The sequence below is a fragment of the Canis lupus genome, chromosome 30 (assembly GCF_011100685.1).
Source record: "Canis lupus familiaris isolate Mischka breed German Shepherd chromosome 30, alternate assembly UU_Cfam_GSD_1.0, whole genome shotgun sequence".
NCBI lineage: Eukaryota > Metazoa > Chordata > Mammalia > Carnivora > Canidae > Canis > Canis lupus.
The window spans coordinates 10,135,326-10,154,929 of NC_049251.1; the positions used below are offsets into that span (position 1 = coordinate 10,135,326).

Below are 19,604 nucleotides of genomic sequence, written 5' to 3' on the forward strand. Positions count from 1 at the left end.
TTGAGTGGCTCCGGGTCAGTCTCTCATGAGTGGCTATCAACTTGTCATCTCTATATATTACTTTTTAAAGTTATAAAACAAAGGATTGACTGCACCTGTCAAAGTTAAATTCAATCATCATAGTGAACTCCAGCTCCATAACATTTGTTTACTTTGAAAAACCAACAATCTATCACTAATTCTCACATTTTGGTGCATTTTTTATGTAAAATACCTTCAAAATTGTCAAATTATACAAACTTCACTTCCCACACTGCATTTAAAGATATTTGAAGCCCTACATAACTGAGTTCAATTTGCTAAAGCAAATGAGCCTAATCTCATGCAGATTTTCTGAGGCACTAAAATAATCAGTATTTTTTTAAAGTCAAAAAAGACAATAAATTTGAAGTCATATAGTACAACAGAGAATTCACTAAATTTTGTATTAACCATAAGACAAGAAAATGAGCGAGGCATATTAGTCTTACCTCCCTACTGAAGATCAATTTGTTTCAATTTGATATTAGAAATTAAAGTAATAAGGCTAAAGACTTCAATTTATTTTATGTGTCTAAAACTGAAAGAGGAAAAAAAAACATTCCCTAACATTCTAACATAAAGGAAAAATGCTAGAGAAACTTTCCATCATAACCCTGCCTCAAACACCCCTTTCAGTACCTTGATAAAAATATATCGTACAGGAAAACATAAGCTTCTAAATCAAAGATTCTTTTTGGTAGCTTTTCGATTTGAATAATTAAAATATGCCGTGGAAGTCCGCGCACTTATTATTTGAAAAATCTCTAGAGTTAATATTAATTCTTCGATATTACTGATATTACTAGTATTTGTCATCATTACTACCTCTTTGTAAGAAATACACGGCACTCCAATCCCCTCAATACTTTCAATAAAATCAATTTCCTACGTCCCCTTTCCCCTAAAATAGAACAGTATTCTATTTAACCAAAAGAAAACCGCAAACCCATCCTTACGGTCTATTCCAGCAAATCAGTGTTTAGAAACCAATGCAACTGTTATTAATGGCTCAGATTAATGGCTCAGAACCAAACAGTGTAACAAAACACAGAGTGGATCCTCCCTGTGTGTGAGCACATGTGCCCATTCATAACAATGTGATCCTCACGTATGCGTACAAAATCTCAATTTATATCGAATACCAGAACATCTTTACGTAACACACGGCTTATAAGAAAACTGCCCTAATCTTTAGTGCTGAAGGAAAGAGCAATTTCTAAAGCTGAGGATGAGAAGAGTTAATACCGGGATTGCTGCCACCTATCAACTTTAATTCAAAGCAAAGTACAACCCTCAATGTCATTTTTACCCCCTAAGGCAGCCACGACTGAAACAAAATCAACTTCACTGTGCGATAAAGTATCCTGGCATCCCAGTGGATTCTTTATTTCCCTGATTTGACATTACTTCTGTGTGGAGCCTTTTGTCCCTCCCACAGCATCCCAGGGTGTCAACATCATCTTGGTCAAGGCAAATGACGGGCAAACCCCTCAGGGCGTTCCTTCGCACCTCAAGTACCAGAAAGTCATGGCCTTCGTGGCCGTTACTACACGCGAACACTGTACACAGTCCCATGCCCCCCTCTGCGATATTTGGGGAGGCAGGGTGCGAAAGAAGCGCTCTCATTTCCTGAGAATCCTGTGTCCAGTCCTGGCACCGGGAGCAGCCTGAATACGAGTAATATGTGGGTCACCCATAGAGAGAAACCGAGGAAGCTTCGTGACCCTCCAAGTTCAGTGAAGACGCCGAACGCTGCCCGGGAAACGAGGCACAAGCCTTCAGGGACACGGGCTAGAAGCGGAAGGTGTCCGGGGTGGAGGGACTAGGGCTGGCACGAGCCCAGGGCGTGGGCAGCGACCGAGGAGCCCCTCGCACCCTTCCTTCCCTCCGCGCCAGGGCCGGGCACTCCGGGGAGGGGGCGGCCGCAGGAGGGGGTCAGGGCCAGGGGAGGGCGGGGCCCGGGGGGCTGGGGGGGTGTGTCCTACCTGGGCCGTGGCGGACGCCGGGATTGCGCGCGGAGGGCTCGGATCCAGCTCAGGGCCAGGACCGGCAAGGACCAACCCTCAGCAGGCGGGGCCGCCGCCGCCTGCCCATCCCCCGCGGCCCACTGCGGCGGGACCCGAGCGCGGCTTGCGGGGCCGGCCGGCTAGGCAGTCCCCTCGGGTACCGTCCGCGTCTACTGGCGGCGGCGGCGGCTGCTAATGCTGCTGCTGGCCGCCCCCAGCCGCTGCGCTTGTGCCAGCCCCTGCTCCTCCTGCTGCCGCCGCCGCCGCCGCCGCGTCCCCGCCGCTCCCATCGCCGCTGCGGCGACTACTGCAGCGCCCGCTGACCCGACCCGACGTTCTTCTCCCCCTTCGCAACCCGACACAGCCTAGCCCACCTGCCCCGCCAGTACGCACGCCCACCTCTCCGCCGCAGGGGCTGATTGGGGAGCGCGTCCCGGGGCCGCCACGTCGGTTGGCTGGTCCCATTGCCTATCACGAGGTGGGCGGAGAGTCGGGCGGGGAGCGTCTCCGCCCCCCACCGGAGACTTGCCGCTATCTTCAGGTTTGCCTGAGAGGGCGAGTTACCGGGAAAGGAGCATCACAATGGCAGCGCGCATGCGCGCAGGAATTCTGGGCCTTGTAGTTCCAGCCGCGGCCGCAGCCGCAACTGCCTGCCGGTCCGGAGCCGAGGAGCTGAGCTCCCGAGGCTCGTGCTGGGCGCACGCTGCTGTCCTCTGAGCTCAGTAGTTCGCTTGCTTAGAGGGGCGTGGTTGTGACCCCAGGATTGGGTTTTGTGGAAGGAAGTCGGAAAGGCGTTGTCGCGTTATGAATTCACACACTGAGACAGTCACGAAGAAGGGCACCGAATCGTGAGGCCCTACCATGCCACCTCCTCAGAGCCAGAGCTGCCAGGATCTGACACGTTGGCGCTGTCCCCAGAACCGCCCAACACGAACTCAGCATCCCCGGCCGGCCCTGGCGAGAGGCCTGAAGGTTTAAAGAGGAAAGGAGACCGAAACCTCCAGAAGAGAATGCCAGCCTGGAGCCCCAGGTATCCTTGACGGTTCTCGCAACCCATGAAGAATGAGAGTTCCTTTCCTTTTTCAAGCACCACCAGCAAAGGGTTCAGTCAATGGGCATCCCCTGCGAGGACCAGTACGGAAATCTAAGCAAGAGAAGGCGCAGTCCCTCGAAGACTCCAGGAAAAGCGAGGCGAGCAGAGCAATGAGGTTGTGTGGGATAAGCCTGTACATTCAGTGTTTTGACTCCAGCTCTTTGATGAAGAGGAAACCTTAAGATTAAACCCCTCCCATCCTCACCCACCAACTTATAGAAGAAAAATCCCAAAGAGGTTTAACAATTTTTCGAGGCTATGAAGCTAATTCCTGGCAGAACCAAACCTCAAACTTACCTCTGTGGCCGGTGCTTTTTTTTTTTTTTTTTCTCCACTTAATAATCAAAAGGACTCCCAGGAGTCTGCCATGGACTGAAAATATGCAATGACTTATGAGCTTCATTTTACTTTAAATCTTTCTTCACTCAAGTGACATCATGATTAAAGCTGATTAATTGAGAGCATGGAAAGGTTAAATATAAATCCTATATTCAATCTCTGAACTGTTATAGAAACTGTTTCTTTTTGCTCAGGAAATGCCACAGCCTCTCCATATTCTTTAAAAAAAAAACAGCAGACACCTCGACTGTCATGTCTAGATCTTGGATAAAAAGCAGAACAAAGTGTACATTAAAGGCAATTGATGATGCAGCTCCTCTTGTTCTGTTCAAACTTAAAGAAGTTGCCAAATTGTTTCCACTGATTAAAACCACCAGTTGTTTTTCCCATTACTTTGTCTCACCGAATATAGTTCACAATATTGGCTGGGCACGTAATTTGAATTGGAAGCGATTAGGGTTTCTGCAAATGCTTTTCCTTAAAATTAAAGAAATTTATATGGGAAAAAGTCCAGATTCATTGAAATTATGCCTGGCAATATTTCAAATAGCGATTCTCTGTTCAAATAGAATATTTTTCACTCAGCAAGTACAGTGTTCTCTTCAAGCTACCCAGATATAATCTCTGCTATCATGGGTAAGGTTTTGTTTTTGTTTGTTTGGGTTTTGGTGGGGGTTTTGTTTTGTTTTTTGTTTTTTTGTTTTGTTTTGTTTAGAGGGGGAGAGAGTGAACGGAGGCTATGGGTTGAGGGTTGTGAGGAAGGGCAGAGGAAAAGGGAGAGAATCTTAAGCGGGCTCTACTCCCAGCATGGTAGAGGCCTGGGAGTCTGGGGGAGGCCCATCTCACAATCACGCTGAGTGATCCAGGCATCCCAGTAAGGATCCTAATTAATGTACTCATAGAATTACTATTTTTTTTAAGACTTTAGTTATTTTTCATGAGAAACGTAGAGAGAGAGCCAGAGATACAGGCAGAGGGAGAAGCAGGCTCCAAGCAGGGAGCCCGATGTGGGACCCGATCCCGGGACTCCAGGACTACGACCTGAGCCCAAGGCAAACGTCCAACCACTGAGCCACCCAGGTGTCCCTATTTTGTTTATTTTAAATGAATCAGTAGATACAGCTGGATTTTCCAAATATGGAAAGATGATTATTCTTCTGATTGTTATTTTATAACCAACTCCACTTGCAAATCTGTGAAGGGTAAGATACATAGAAGAGTATGTGAGAAAGCAATCCAGTAGCTGTATATGAAGAAAGAACTTTTATTTTAATGCAGCACAGAGGGAAGGGTACTGTGATGAGGATCTTGAGAATAGGGCAACAGTGTATCTCAGAGTAGGAAGTGTAAGATTGAATATATGGTGAAAGTTAATGACACACAAATAGAAATCCTCAGATCCTGGACTGCCCAAGGCCCTTTTTCTATGGTATTTTCTGTTTGAGAAATACTAGAATGTCCCAAGAGATATTTGTTCAGTTAGGATAAATGGCAAGGTAATGTATTATTCAAGAGCTGGTACTAGAATTCAGGAATCCCTTTTGAGATCGATCTATCTATCTAAGGTTTCTTTTTAATTTTTTTTTTATGATAGTCACACACAGAGAGAGAGAGAGAGAGAGAGAGAGGCAGAGACACAGGCAGAGGGAGAAGCAGGCTCCATGCACCGGGAGCCCGACGTGGGATTCGATTCCGGGTCTCCAGGATCGCACCCTGGGCCAAAGGCAGGCGCTAAACCGCTGCGCCACCCAGGGATCCCCTCTAAGGTTTCTTTTTAAATAAATAAATGTGGTCACCAGCCTCTAAGATGCCTCCCAATGATCCCTACCTCCTGGTATTTTCACCCTGGTGTAGTCCTTCCCATACTGAATTGGGCTGACCTGTGTAACTAATAGGCTTTCTCAGAGATTATGGTATGTAAATTCAAAGATTAGGTCATAAAAGACTTTGCAGTTTCTGCTTTCTGCTCTTTTGGATCACTTACTTAGAGGGAAGCCATTTGCCATAAGAGTAGGATGCTTAAGCAGCCAGCCCTTAGGAGTGGTCGCCTGGCAAGGAACTGAGGCATTACACCAATAATCAGCACCGGATCGCCAGCCATGTTAATGAACCATTCTTGAAAACAGATCCTCCACCCCCAGCCAGACCTTCAGATAACTATAGGCCTGGCTGGCATCTTGACTGCCACCTTGTGAGCTACCCCAGTGCAATAGTACCCAGCTAACCCATTCCCAAAATCCAGACCTACAGAAACTATGTGATATGGTAAATCTTTACTGTTACTTTAAGCACTCAGTTTTGAGGGGCAATTTGTCATGCAGCAATTGATAACTAATACAGTAAGATTTACAAAAATAATGGAATGAGAAACGATTCAAGTCTAGGGATATCTGCCCTGGATAACCAAGTCTGAAAGAATGAGACTGTCACCTGGGATCAGTCTTAGAGCATATTCAAGGATAATGAGCAAATTTCAGATTCATACTGATTCTCCACCCAGAATTTAATTCCCCTTTCAACACAGCTTTTTTTCTCCTAGCACAGAATAACATATTAGAGAACCCTTTCTCTTTTTCTCCATTTGTGGCCTCCTCTACCCATCTTTAGACACCCACTTATTTACCACTTTCTAACTTTCCCCTAATCCAAACAGGAAATGATCTAGATGGGTTATTTACATCATTATCAGAAGGACAACAGGGGCTCCTGTGTGGTTCAATCAGTTGAGCGACAGACTTGTTTTCAGTTCCGGTCATGATCTCAGGGTTGTGATCTCAGGATCGTGAGGTTAAGTCCCTTGTCCAGAGTCCCTTGTCCAGTGTCCCGTGTCTGGCTCTGCACTCAGCAGGGAGTCTGCTTATCCTTCTCCCTTTCTATGCCTCTATTCCCACCCTCAAATAAATCTTAAAAAAAAAAAAAAAAGGACAACAGCACAGTATAAACCAGTTTGCAAGTCAAGGAAAACCAGTTTGCAGGTCAAGGAGAGATCCCTTCCCTTTTGCTTTCCATCTCTCTTCAAAAACAAATCTCATGTTGTACACCTAATACCAGTATGATGTTATGTCAATTATACCTCGACAACAATAAATCTCAGAACTATATACTTTAAATGGGTAGATTGTATGGTATGTGAATTATATCTCAATACATCTGCTTTTAAAAGCTCTGCACAGGAATGCCTGGGTGGCTCAGCAGTTGAGCAACTATCTTTGGCTCAGGTCATGATCCCAGGGTCCTGGAATCCAGTCCCGAATCGGGCTCCCTGTACGGAGGCTGCTTCTCCCTCTGCTTGTGTCTCTGCCTCTCTCTCTCTCTCTGTGTGTGTCTCTCATGAATAAAAAAAAAATCTTAAAATCTTTTTTCATCAATCTAACGATTTTCTATTTGAATGTTGCTTAATCCACTAATCAAAAAGATTTAGGGCCTACTTTTAATTAATTTGATAATAATTAGTATTTAATTAAAAATGCCAACTACTGCCAACTACTCTGTTGGGTACTGGGGAAACAAGTTTGAATAAACTCAGTCCCTGTTTCATGATGGAGCAGTAAACATGTAAATCCTATTACAATGCATTGCAATAACTGCTATGATACAGGTATATTCTGTAGCACATATAGATGCTCTAGAACAGGAGTCAGCAAACTATAGCCTACAAACCAGTCAAATTCTTGGGGTCCTCTGAGAGCTTGGCCTCTTTTTTTTTTTTTTTTTTTTTGAGATTTTATTTATTTATTCATGAGAGATACACAGAGAGAGAGAGGCAGGGACACAGGCAGAGGGAGAAGCAGGCTCCATGCAGGGAGCCCGACATGGGACTCGACCCGGGTCTCCAGGATCACACCCTGGGCTGCAGGCGGTGCTAAACTGCTACACCACCAGGGCTGCCCGAGTTTGGCCTCCTTAAGCCAGTGTCAGCTGCATTCTGATTTTGACAGAGATGTATTCATACCAAATATATTTACTATCTCAAGTGTTTATGTTTTTGAAAACTTCTTTTTTTCTTTTGTTGTGAAAGGATTTATTTATAATTTTTTAAATTTCAGAAAGAAGCAAGAGAAGTCTGGAGGTAGGGGGATAAGGCAAGGTAATCTCAATTTTGAGTATACGAATCTATTTTTTTAAAAGATTTATTTATTAGAAGAGGGTGGGGAAAGGGACAGATGAAGAGACTATCCAAGCAGACTCCCACTGAGCGTGGAGCCTGAGTCAGACTTGGTTCCATGACCCATGAGATCAGGACCTGAGAGGAAACCGAGAGTCCAGTGTTCAACTGATTGAGCCACCCAGGCAAGCCTGAATCTATTACGCTCTAACATATTGAATATCAGTTTGTGTTTGATGATGATTAAAATAGAGCATAATATCAGGGAACATTAATACAAATTAGAACTAGTAAAATTAGAAAAGAAACTAAAATTAGTTTGCATTTACAAAAAACTTATGTTATTTCTTTTTTTTTTAAGATTTATTTATTTATTTATGATAGACATAGAGAGAGAGAGGCAGAGACACAGGCAGAGGGAGAAGCAGGCTCCATGCAGGGAGCCCGACATGGGACTCGATCCCGGGACTCCAGGATGACGCCCTGGGCCAAAGGCAAGCACTAAACTGCTGAGCCACCCAGGGATCCCCAAAAAACTTATGTTATTTCTTGATCTACTTCCTCTTTATGCCTAACTTTTATCAAAAATGAAACAACTATACCATTGAATTTTAACAGTGAACTTTTCCAAGTTTTATCCCATTAGAACTGTTAATTCTATACATAGTTGCTCACTCAGCCTTCTAGATTTCTTCTTTGTTGCAGGGTCATCCATTAACATAGCATGTTGTATACTTAAAATTTTCAAATGCGAAAGTGGCAAAGTAATGTTGTGATTCCTGATTTGTGCCTGTGACAGTCTGGAAAAAGTTTAATGACTTTCAGTATGGTCCAGCAATAAGCTTCTAGAAACACTGTTCAACTTTCTGTGATTTTCAGGCTCTGCCTCGAAGACTAGCTGGCTAGAAATTCTAATAGCACACCCTAGTGATCGTATCATAGTTTACCACTGTCAGCTGTATTGAAATGAAACCATGGTTTCTTCTATTTACCAAAGCAGACTATCCAGTGAGTAGGGATTTTTATAATTTTTAGAAATCTGATGATGATGACAAAGATGATCTTAAAAAATATTTTTCTGGTGGTGATATTTGGGCATGGCATATTCTGCAAAATAAAATATATCTGCAGATGCCAAATAAAATTTCCAAATATTTATTGGGTATCTACAAAAAGGATACTGTATGATATCCTATGGAGGATTCAAAAATATTAGATATGGTTCCTATATAGACCACTTTGAATTATAGTGTTTTGTACATATATCTTATTTCTTTCTAAAAGTATAGAGGAGGGACGCCAGGATGGTTCAGTGATTGAGCGTCTGCCTGTGGCTCAGGTTGTGATCCCAGGCTCTGGGATCGAGTCCTGCATGGGGCTCCATGCAGGGAACCTGCTTCTCCCTCTGTCTCTGTCTCTGTGTCTCTCATGAATAAATACATAAAAATCTTAAATAAATAAATTAAGGAATTATTTCTTTTTTTAAAGATTTTCTTTATTTATTCATGAGAGACACAGAGAGAGGGAGGCAGAGACACAGGCAGAGGGAGAAGCAGGCTCCATGGAGGGAGCCCGATGCGGGACTCGATCCTGGGACTCCAGGATCATGCCCTGGGCCGAAGGCAGGCACTAAACCGCTGAGCCACCCAGGGATCCTGTAATTATTTCTTATACTACATATTTTCTATACTTTCTTTACTCTGTATTTATTAAATATATTCAGTATTTTTATTTTTAAATTTTTAAAAGATTTATTTATTTGGGAGAGAGAGAGAGAGAGAGAGAGCAGAGGCTGGGGGAGAGGGAGACAGAGAGAATCCTCAAGCAGACTCCCCCCTGAGTGATAAGCTCTTCTCGGGGCTCTGTCCCAGGACTCTGAGATCATGACCTGAGCTGCAATCAAGAATTGGACACTTAACTAACTGAGCCACCCAGGAACCCCACACTCAGTATTTTTAAATGAATGAATGCAAAAGTTAAACACTAAAAATACAAAATACTGATAATACAAAAATACAAATGCCCTCATACTTTGTATTAACTTCCAAACAAGTGCTATCAACACCTCTCAGTTTGCCTTTTTGCCTTTTTCTGTATCTTTTGTATTAAGATGATTATATGTTGATCTTTGGTTTTCTTTAATTCTTACCAGGAAACATAACAAAGGCAGCTTTATTCAGAATAGCCTAAAGTAGGAAAAAGCCCAGGTGTGCACCAATAAGAGAATGGATAACAAGCTATGCTTTATTAAAAAATGAAATACTAATCAACAATAAGAAGGAACTGATACAACATAATCTCAAAAATAATAGGCTGAAGGAAAGAAGCCTTAACATAAAACAGTTCACTTGATTGTCTTTATATGAAGTCTCACAGGAAAGAGTTTATATTCTCCAGCTACATAAAACTGTAGAGCAGGACTTGTTAATCTAAAGTTTAAAAATGTCACAACAGTGGTTGCAATCTCTGAGAAAATGCAGAAAGGGATTAACTGGCAAGAGGATGGATGAAGTGTGATGATAATGTTCTATATCTTGACAGGGTTTTGAGTTACACGGGTGCATTTTCTCAAAACTCAGTGAATGCACACTTAATATTTGTACATCTCATTCAAATTTTATATTCAGGGCAGCCCAGGGGCTCAGCGGTTTGGCGCCTGCCTTCAGCCCAGGGCCTGATCCTGGAAACCCAGGATCGAGTCCCACGTCGGGATCCCTGCATGGAGCCTGCTTCTCCCTCTGCCTGTCTCTCTCTCTCTGTGTGTGTGTGTGTGTGTGTGTGTGTGTGTGTGTCTCATGAATAAATAAATAAAATCTTAAAAAAATTTATATCCAAAGGAAAAACTGTAAACAAATATTGAAGTCTAGCTAATTATATGCATGCTGAAGTATATAGGGGGATGTGTACTGATATCTGCACTTTGAAATATGTCTAAGAAATAAGTTGGATTGATGGAAGAATAGAGGAATGGATAGATATATGATAAAGCAGGGATAGTAAATTATTATTGGTAGAATCTGGGTAGTGGTATATAGATGATCATTGTAAAGTACTTTCAACTTTGGGGTATGTTTGAAAATATTCACAATAGAATATTTGATAAAAGGATTCCACAAACATGTTAGTGAGCCATCTTGGAAATGGGTCCTCCAGTAGATGTCTACAAAGGATCCAGTAAAGGTGTAAATTTAGAGATTGTTCAATTCTACCCAGGACTGAGGGGAACGTGTTAGTTTTCTAGGCTGATACAACAAATCATGAGAAACATAGTGAGTTACTACAACACAAATTTATAATTTTAGAGTTTTTTAGGTCAGAAATCCAAAATGGGTCTCACTGGGCTTGAGTCAAGGTGTCAGCAGGCCTAGGTTCCTTTTCTGAGGCTCAAGGGAAGAATCAGATCACTTGTTTTCTTTCAGCTTCTAAAGGCTGGCCATATTCCTTGGCTCTCGACCCTATTTCTCTGTCTTCAAGATCAGTGGCACCAGTAGGTAAAGTCCTCATGGCACATCCCTTTGACCTGCTTTTCTTTTCTTTTCTTTTTTTTTTTTAAGATTTATTTATTTATTCATTCAGAGAGAGCAAAGAGAGAGGCAGAGACACAGGCAGAGGGAGAAGCAGGCTCCCTGCAGGAAGCCCGATGTGGGACTCGATCCCCGGTCTCCAGGGTCACACCGCGGGCTGCAGGCGGTGCTAAACCACTGCGCCACCGGGGCTGCCCTGACCTGCTTTTCTATCTTCCTCTTCCACTTTTAAGGACTCAGGTGATTAGACTGGGCCCACCTGGATAATCAGGATAATCTCCCCATCTCAAGGTCCATATCCTTAACCACATCTACAAAGACCCTTTTGCCGTGTAAGGTAACATATTTGTGCATTCCTGGAGAGTCCATGGACAGCTTGGAGGAAAGGGGACATCATTCTGCCTAACACAGGTTAAGAAAAACTTCCTGGAAAAAAAATAACACTTGAGTTCACTCTCAAATTTTCTTGCAACTTTTACTTTATGCTCATTATATTATTCATTGACACATTCTTGCTGTTGTCATTTCTGCATCAATCATTTAATCTTACCTTAGAAGTTCAGGATTCCTTCAAGAATTGGCTGTAAACCCTTATGGTTTTTTTTTCATATCTGCTAAGAATTATGACCAAAACCTTAAAAAATTCAAACCAGACTCATTTTGATACTCCTCTAGTTGTTGCTTTGACTTTGTGCCACAGTATACATTAGACAGTAACTGTGTTGCCCTTTACCAAATCATAAAGCCCTACTCAGCAGGAGTAAACCTGTTAATCTTTTTTTTTTTTTTTTTTTTTTTTAGATTTTACTTATTTATCCATGAGAGAGAGAGAGAGGCAGGGAGAAGCAGGTTCCTACAGGGAGCCTCATGCGGGACTCGACCCCAGACCAGAATCAGGCCCTGAGCCAAAGGCAGACACCCAACCACCCAACCGCTAAGCCACCCACAGGGTCTCAAATTTGTTAATCCTAACCCAGGGCCTAGCCCAGAGTCATGCACACACAATACGGAAAAAATGACAAGAATCCAGAAATAAACAGATTTACCTTTAAACTACTGTATACCAACCCCCCCCCCCCCCCCCCCCCCCCCCCGCCAAGTGTGAAGCCCACTGTAGACCATAAAACTGAGATTCAAACAATACTAGCTCAACAAATAGTTTTAGCTTCTCTCTCTCTTTTTGTCATTTGATCCTGCCCCTAATTAGAACCAATGTCTTTCATGGATGAAATCCACAAGGAAGAGCACACAGAGCAGAAAGGTAAGAGAGCAAGACTGGAACCTGGAAAAAAAGCCAACATTTAAAAGGAAGATAGTGGGACAAGATCCAGGAGAGGCCACCGGGTGGGGCAATTTGACCCGCCTCAGTCTGTGGCTCAGGTTTCCACATCCCTGGCGGTGCTGTTTACATTTGCTGTAAGACTCCTCTTGAAAGGATCTTACTTGGGATCAAGCCTGGGGGCTCAATGGTTGAGCGTCTGCCTCAGCTCAGGTAGTGATCCCCAGGTTACTGGGGATAAATAAATAAAAAATTATAAATAAATAAAAAATTTTAAAAGAAAAAAAAGGGCAGCCCCGGTGGCGCAGCGGTTTAGCGCCGCCTGCAGCCGTCGTGATCCTGGAGACCGGGATGGAGTCATGTCAGGCTCCCTGCATGGAGCCTGCTTATGTCTCTGCGTCTCTCTCTCTGTCTCTCATGAATAAATAAAATCTTTAAGAAAAAAATAAAGTAAAATAAAAAAGATCTTACAAAGGCTTATTCTCAGCTGTCTCTGCCCTATTCTCTCTCGATAAGAAAAATGTTCATCCACTCTAAACATGTCAGAAGGGGGATTTGGCAGACCCTCCTCCCTGCTCCCTACCCTGATTTTGTCATTTGGTGCATTTGTTTGTTTGATAGAAAGTATATTCACACACGGTTCAACATTTGAAAAGTACTAAAACAGTATATTGTGAAAAGTATGCCTCCTTCCAATACATGTCTCCCAGCCCTCAGTTCACCTACTCCAACTACTTGTTTCTTGTGTAGCTTTCTTTCATTTATTTATTTATTTATTTATTTATTTATTTATTTATTTATTATTTGTGTGTGTGTGTAGCTTTCTTAGCCATATGCAAACACATACAGCAATCAATTCTTTTTCTTTACACAAATAGCAAGGAGCACTTCATGCACTGGTCTGCAACTTTCGTTTTTCATTAACATTTTCTTAGAGTTTCTTCAATATTAGTGCATAAAGATCTGCTTCATTCTTTTTGGAATTTGGAAATAAGATTTTTAAAGAATAGACTATTCTTTGGAATAATTTTAGATTTACAGAAAAATTAAGAAGGTAATACAGGGAATTTTCATGTATCCTCTCATTCAGTTTTCCCTATTTTTAATAAAGATTTTATTTATTTATTTATTTATTTATTTATTATTTAAAAATTTTTTAAGACTATTTATTCATTAGAGACACAGAGAGAGAGGCAGAGACAGAGGCAGAGGGAGAAGCAGGCTCCATGCTGGGAGCCCGATGTGGGACTGAATCCCCAGGCTCTGGGATCACGTCCTGAGCCAAAGGCAGACACTCAACCACTGAGCCACCCAGGAGTCCTGATTTTATTTATTTATTTATTTATTTGAGAGGAGAGAGGAAGAGAGAAAGAGTATGAACAGGACTGGGGGGGAGGGGAAGATGGAGGGGAGAAGCAGACACCCCGCTGAGCAAGGTGCTGATTAGGGGCTTGATCCCAGGACGACCCCAGGACCCCAGGATCATGAACTGAGCTGAAGGCAGACACTTAACCCACTGAGCCACCCAAGCACTCCCCAGTTTTCCCTCTTATTAACATCTCACGTTTGTATGGCACATTTGTATAATTAATAAAATATTGATTCATTATTGTTAACTAAAGTTCATAGTTTATTCAGATTTCCTTAGTTTTTACCTAATTTTTTTTCTGCTCTAGGATCCCATCCAGGGTAACATTATATTTGCATGTCCTTTCCTTAGTGTTTCCTTGGCTGTGATAGCCTTGGTTTTGATGATTTTGACAGTTTTGGGGAGTGGTGGTCAAGTATTTTGTAAGATACCCCTCTTTTGGAATTAGTCTGATGTTTTTCTCATTATTAAGGGTTGTAGGGAGGAAAGGCACATGAAGTGCCATTTTTATCACATCATATCCAAGATACCTACTATCAACATGATTTATCACTATTGATATTGACCTTGATCACCTGGCTGAGCCAGGATTTATCAGTTTTCTCCACTGTAAAGTTATTCTTTTTTCTTTCCTTTCATACTGTATTCTTTGGTAGGAAGTCACTATCCACAGTTCATTCTTATTAAGGAGTAGAGATGAAATGGGAAATTTTAAGTACCTGTAAAAGTTATTCTTACAAATTGGCTAAAAGTCAGAGCATAGCTGGTTGCAAAGGTGGGGAAGAAAACACTCCCCCAAAATAATCTGGAGCCATGTTTTAGAGGCTCTTGAGTTTCATGAGCCACTGAAGAAGATCTTTGGGCTGCTACTGAAGAGCCACTGTATCAGCCAGAGATATTACCAGATCTGTGCTTAGGAAGATTAAATTTGTGATGATATGCAGAATTAATTCAAGAAAGTAAGGAACTAGACAAAGAAGACCAGCAAAGAGGCCATTGCAAATGTTCTGGCAAGGATGTAAGAAGGGCCTGAAATGAGGAGGTGATAATACAGAGCAGAGAATAATCAGAAGAAACAATTGATGAGACCTGGCAAGTTTGCCAAGCAATTTACTGTGGAAGGAAGAATCAAAGATAATTTAGATGTCAAAACAGCATGACTCGGAGAATAGTGGTACCTTTATCAGAAATAAAGAAACAGGAAGGAGAACTGGTTTGAGGCCGAGAATGAGTTTGATTTTAGACTCAGCTCAAAGGTCCAGCAGCACTACCAAGTAAAGAAGTTGAAAATGCAGCCCTGAGGTCAGGAATGGACACATAAATTTGAAACATTTTCTCCTAGTGATGAAATCATAGTTCTACTAAGGTGATGAGATGAGGGAAGGGTCAGAGTAAAAGAAAGGAAGACCAAAAGTAAAGGAGGGAATAGTAGAAGGAGGCAGTACTAGGGCTATTGAGGCCTTGAGTGATGTCACAGATCAGGGAGTTCTCCAAAAGCCATCTGCTCTCCCCTTTTTGCATAATTCATTCAAATATTTTGTTTTTGTCACCTTTCTTACTTAGGTCTTTTGTTGTTGCTTTCTAAATTGGTGTGATCTTATTATTTTACTATCAGCCAGAGTTTACTTCTTTCAGTTCACCTACATAGCTTCCCAAGGGTCACAGCAACTATGACTTTAATTTAGTTAATCAGTTCTGGAAGTTGTCATAAACAACTTGTGACCTGACTTGATTGGGGCACGTTTATAAGAAAAGAAGTTTTAGTAACTGATCTTGCATTTTCACTTCATATTTTACATTGAACCCAATAGTTTTATTTGTTTCAAGTTCTTTTTAACAGTTTGATAACATTGGTTAAAATGTTCTTTTTAGTGGCTTCTAAAGATGAATTTTCCCTAAAGAAAATGTCTACCCTCAGGATGGCTTGAAATATGTGCACATTTTTATTGATTGGTTTACTGAAATCGCACTTGATGTGGACTAAGTGGAGCCAGACGTATTTTATTTTTTAAAAATCAATTCTTCTCCTTTCCAATTGCCACTTTCCTAGATTAGGTCACCACTTCTTATCTATATTACTTCAAGAGGCTTTTAACTGGCCTTCCCTGGTGTCTTTATTTTTTCTACATTATAGCCAGAGAGCTTTTGCTAAATGCAAATTTAACCACATTATTCATCTATGAAAAAATACTAGTGATTCCTCATTGCCCTTATCATCACTTACAAAACCCTTCATGATCATTTTCCACTCTTGCTATTAAGCCACCACACTCTATATAGTCCAGCCCATCCAGGAAGAGAAGAAAAGAAACAATGTATAAATTCTGGAAGGGAAGAGAAAAATATTTATCATCTACATAGTAAATCTCAAAAGCATCTAAAAAAAGTATTAAAATTAATGAGACAGTGAATACCATTACATACTCACCAGAATGGCTACAATTGAAAAGACAGACAATGCCAAGTGTTGACAAGACTATGGAGCAAGAGGAATTGGGAAAATATTTGCCAATTTCTTTAACGGTCAGTACACACACACACACATATATCTTTCATTATGTATCTCATTATATATATAGATAGATATAATATAATATCTATATTTATATATATGGGCTCTATGTTCAGATTTTCTATTTCTTCCTGTTCCAGTTTTGGTAGTTTATACGTCTCTAGGAATGCATCCATTTCTTCCAGATTGTCTAATTGGTTGGCATATAGTTGCGCATAATATGTTGTTATAATTGTTTGTATTTCTTCATCTTCATTCATGATTTTATTTATTTGGGTCATTTCTCTTCTGTTTTTGATAAGTCTGGCCAGGAATTGATCAATCTTATTAATTCTTCCAAAGAACTAGCTCTTAGTTTCATTGATCTGTTCTATATTCTTTTGTTTTTTTATTTCATTGGTTTCTGCCAAATCTCTATTTAATTTCTCTTCTCCTGCTGGGTTTAAGTTTTATTTGCTGTTTTTCTCCAGCTCCTTTAGGTGTAAGGTTAGGTTGTATATATGAGAACTTTCTTGTTTCTTGAGAAAGGCTTGCATTGCTATGTACTCCCTCTTAGGACTGCCTTTGCTGCATTCCCAAGGTTTTGAACAGTTGTGCTTTCATTTTCATTGTTTCCATAAATTTTAAAAAATTCTTCTTTAATTTCCTGGTTGACCCCTTCATTTTTTAATAGGATGCTTTTTAGCCTCCGTGTATTTGAGTTCTTTCCAAATTTCCTTCTGTGGTGGAGTTCTAAAGATTTTTTTTTAAATTTTATTTATTTATGATAGTCACATAGAGAGAGAGAGAGAGGCAGAGACACAGGCAGAGGGAGAAGCAGGCTCCATGCACCAGGAGCCCGACGTGGGATTCGATCCCGGGTCTCCAGGATCGCGCCCTGGGCCAAAGGCAGGCGCCAAACCGCTGCGCCACCCAGGGATCCCTGTGGTGGAGTTCTAGTTTTAAAGCAGTGTGGTCTGAAAATATTCAGGGAATGATCCCAATCTTTAGGTACCAGTTGAGACCTGATTTGTGACCCCATATGTGATCTATTCTGAGGAATGTTCCATGTGCACTTGAGAAGAACATGTATTCTATTGCTTTAGGATGAAATGTTCTGAATATATCTGTGAAGTCCATCTGATCCAGTGTGTCATTCAAAGTCCTTATTTCCTTGTTGATCTACTTAGATGATCTGTCCATTACAGTGAGTTGGGTGCTAAAGTCCCCTACTATTATTGTATTATTACTGATATGTTTCTTTAATTTTTTTATTAATTGGCTTATATAACTGGATACTTCCATGTTAGGGGCATAAATATTTACAATTGTTAGATCTTCATATTAGATAGACCCTTTAATTATGGGATCCCTGGGTGGCGCAGCGGTTTGGCGCCTGCCTTTGGCCCAGGGCGCGATCCTGGAGACCCGGGATCGAATCCCACGTCAGGCTCCCGGTGCACAGAGCCTGCTTCTCCCTCTGCCTGTGTCTCTGCCTCTCTCTCTCTCACTGTGTGCCTATCATGAATAAATAAAAAAAAAAATTTTAATTATGATATAGTGTTCTTCTTCATCTTTTATTACAATCTTTGGTTTATTTATTATTTATTTATTTATTTATTTATTTCCAATCTTTGGTTTAAAACCTAAATTGTCTGATATAAGAATCACCACCAGCTTGGGTCTTTTGGACTGCATATAACGAAGGACTAGCAAGCAAGAAGAGTCACCATCTTGGCAGGGGTAATTGGCACTGATCAGCAGGAAAGTATAAGGGCTGCGCTGGATAAAAAGAGGACTACTTGTGGAATTCAGATAATCTGCTTGGGCACTTCTTGGTACTCCCTTGTCCAACTGTAATTGGATGGATTAGTGCAGCAACTTAAACCTTTTGTGCTCTCAAATCTGTCTTAGTGTCGTTCACTGCAGGACCCAACTAACACACTATGTTGTTTGAGTCTGCTATATCCTTATGAATTTTTTTGTCCACTTTATCTTTTAATTTTTTGTCTACTTTTTTTGTCTGCTTTATCCTAGGTTTGGGAGATATTTGTTACAGTCTCTTTATTAATGTCTCTATCCTTTTTTTTTTTAACTTTATGAAAGTTGCTGCTCTTCTACAAAGTGTCCTCAGCTTATATGGTTCCTATGTGCAAAATTTTCAGTTATTGTGTTTTAATTAAATTAACACTAGTCTCTCAACAACATGGTTCAAATTTCATTTATGATGGTATGTTAATTGTAATTGCATCAAGTGTGAACTTTGCAGCTAGTTCTTCATTTCACAAACCACTAAATAACCACACTTGTCATGATCAGTGACCAATTATGTCACTTTTTTCAAAGTCTGTTGGTGATTAGCATTGCACATCTGTTATTCAGTGCAGGGACAGAGAGCAAAGCATGTAGTTGTGTTGTCTCCTTGTCTCCCAGTGATAAGCCCATGCAACATTTTACAAAAATTGATAATCGCAAGAGGGAATTGGCCAATGAAAATAAAAGTGCAATAAAGACACTAGAGTGATAATGCTGGAAGTGAAATTTGGGTCAAATAGAAGTTATACAGGAATTATAGAAGAAATAGTGAACTGTGGGATTGTTGGAAACTGCTGCTGCTTGAGACACTATAGCTATGCAGTCAGAGGAACTCAGTGAAGACAAGCTTATTGAAATAAATAAGCAGTTATGGCTAGCATCCCAGAAAAAAAAAAAAAAGGTTCCTGGCACAAAACTTAACATGAAAGGAACTCCTAGAAGTATTTCACAACACCGAAAACACAAAGGATTAAATGTTGGAGGTGAAGTGAAACTTAGAATGACAATTTGCCAAGACATAGAAAAGATGCTCACTCTGTATCGTAAATTATACAGACAAAAAGGCAAGCACTCGATGTTTTTCCTTGATAAGTTTTTAAAAGAAATAAAATATTTAATTTTTAATGACTCTAATGTTATAAATCAATAAATAAATCTTGGTTTCGGGATGCCTGGGTGGCTCAGCGGTTAAGCGTCTGCCTTCTGGCTCAGGGCGTGATCCTGGAGTCCTGGGATCAAGTCCCACATCAGGCTCCCTGAATGGAGCCTGCTTCTCCCTCTGCCTATGTCTGTGCCTCTCTCTGTGTGTCTCTCATGAATAAATAAATAAAATCTTAAAAAAAAAATGTTAGTGTCACTATTAAATAAATGTTAGTTTCACTATTTTTACTTCTTTATACACTTATAAGAGTTTGTTTCCATCAAAATTTGTAAAGATGGTGGAACAATCACAATCTTTCCCACTGATTATTAAGAATGTTTTGTATGGTTTCAGTTTGCATTACTATGCAAAGTGAGGACTGCCTGTATTTGGTGCCAATTTCTCCACATCCTACTGACAA

At 41.1% G+C, this 19,604-nt stretch overlaps 1 protein-coding gene and 1 long non-coding RNA gene across 3 annotated transcripts in view; one reads left to right on the forward strand and one right to left on the reverse strand.

Annotated features, from left to right (window-relative positions):
• Window positions 1-2,576, reverse strand: part of TTBK2 (tau tubulin kinase 2) — a 174,312-nt gene extending 171,736 nt beyond the window's left edge. Inside the window, exon 1 of one of the 2 annotated variants that reach the window (XM_038580193.1) lies at window positions 2,427-2,576. The gene's annotated coding sequence lies outside the window, so the exon portion shown is untranslated. Of the gene's footprint in view, window positions 1-2,006; window positions 2,173-2,426 lie in introns of those variants that run through there. The other variant, XM_038580194.1, reaches the window with a different exon arrangement.
• LOC111093378 overlaps window positions 2,477-19,604 on the forward strand; it is a 29,044-nt gene continuing 11,916 nt past the window's right edge. Inside the window, exons 1-2 of the long non-coding RNA XR_005381546.1 lie at window positions 2,477-4,095; window positions 12,296-12,349. This is a non-coding gene — a long non-coding RNA (uncharacterized LOC111093378). The remainder of the gene's footprint in view (window positions 4,096-12,295; window positions 12,350-19,604) is intronic.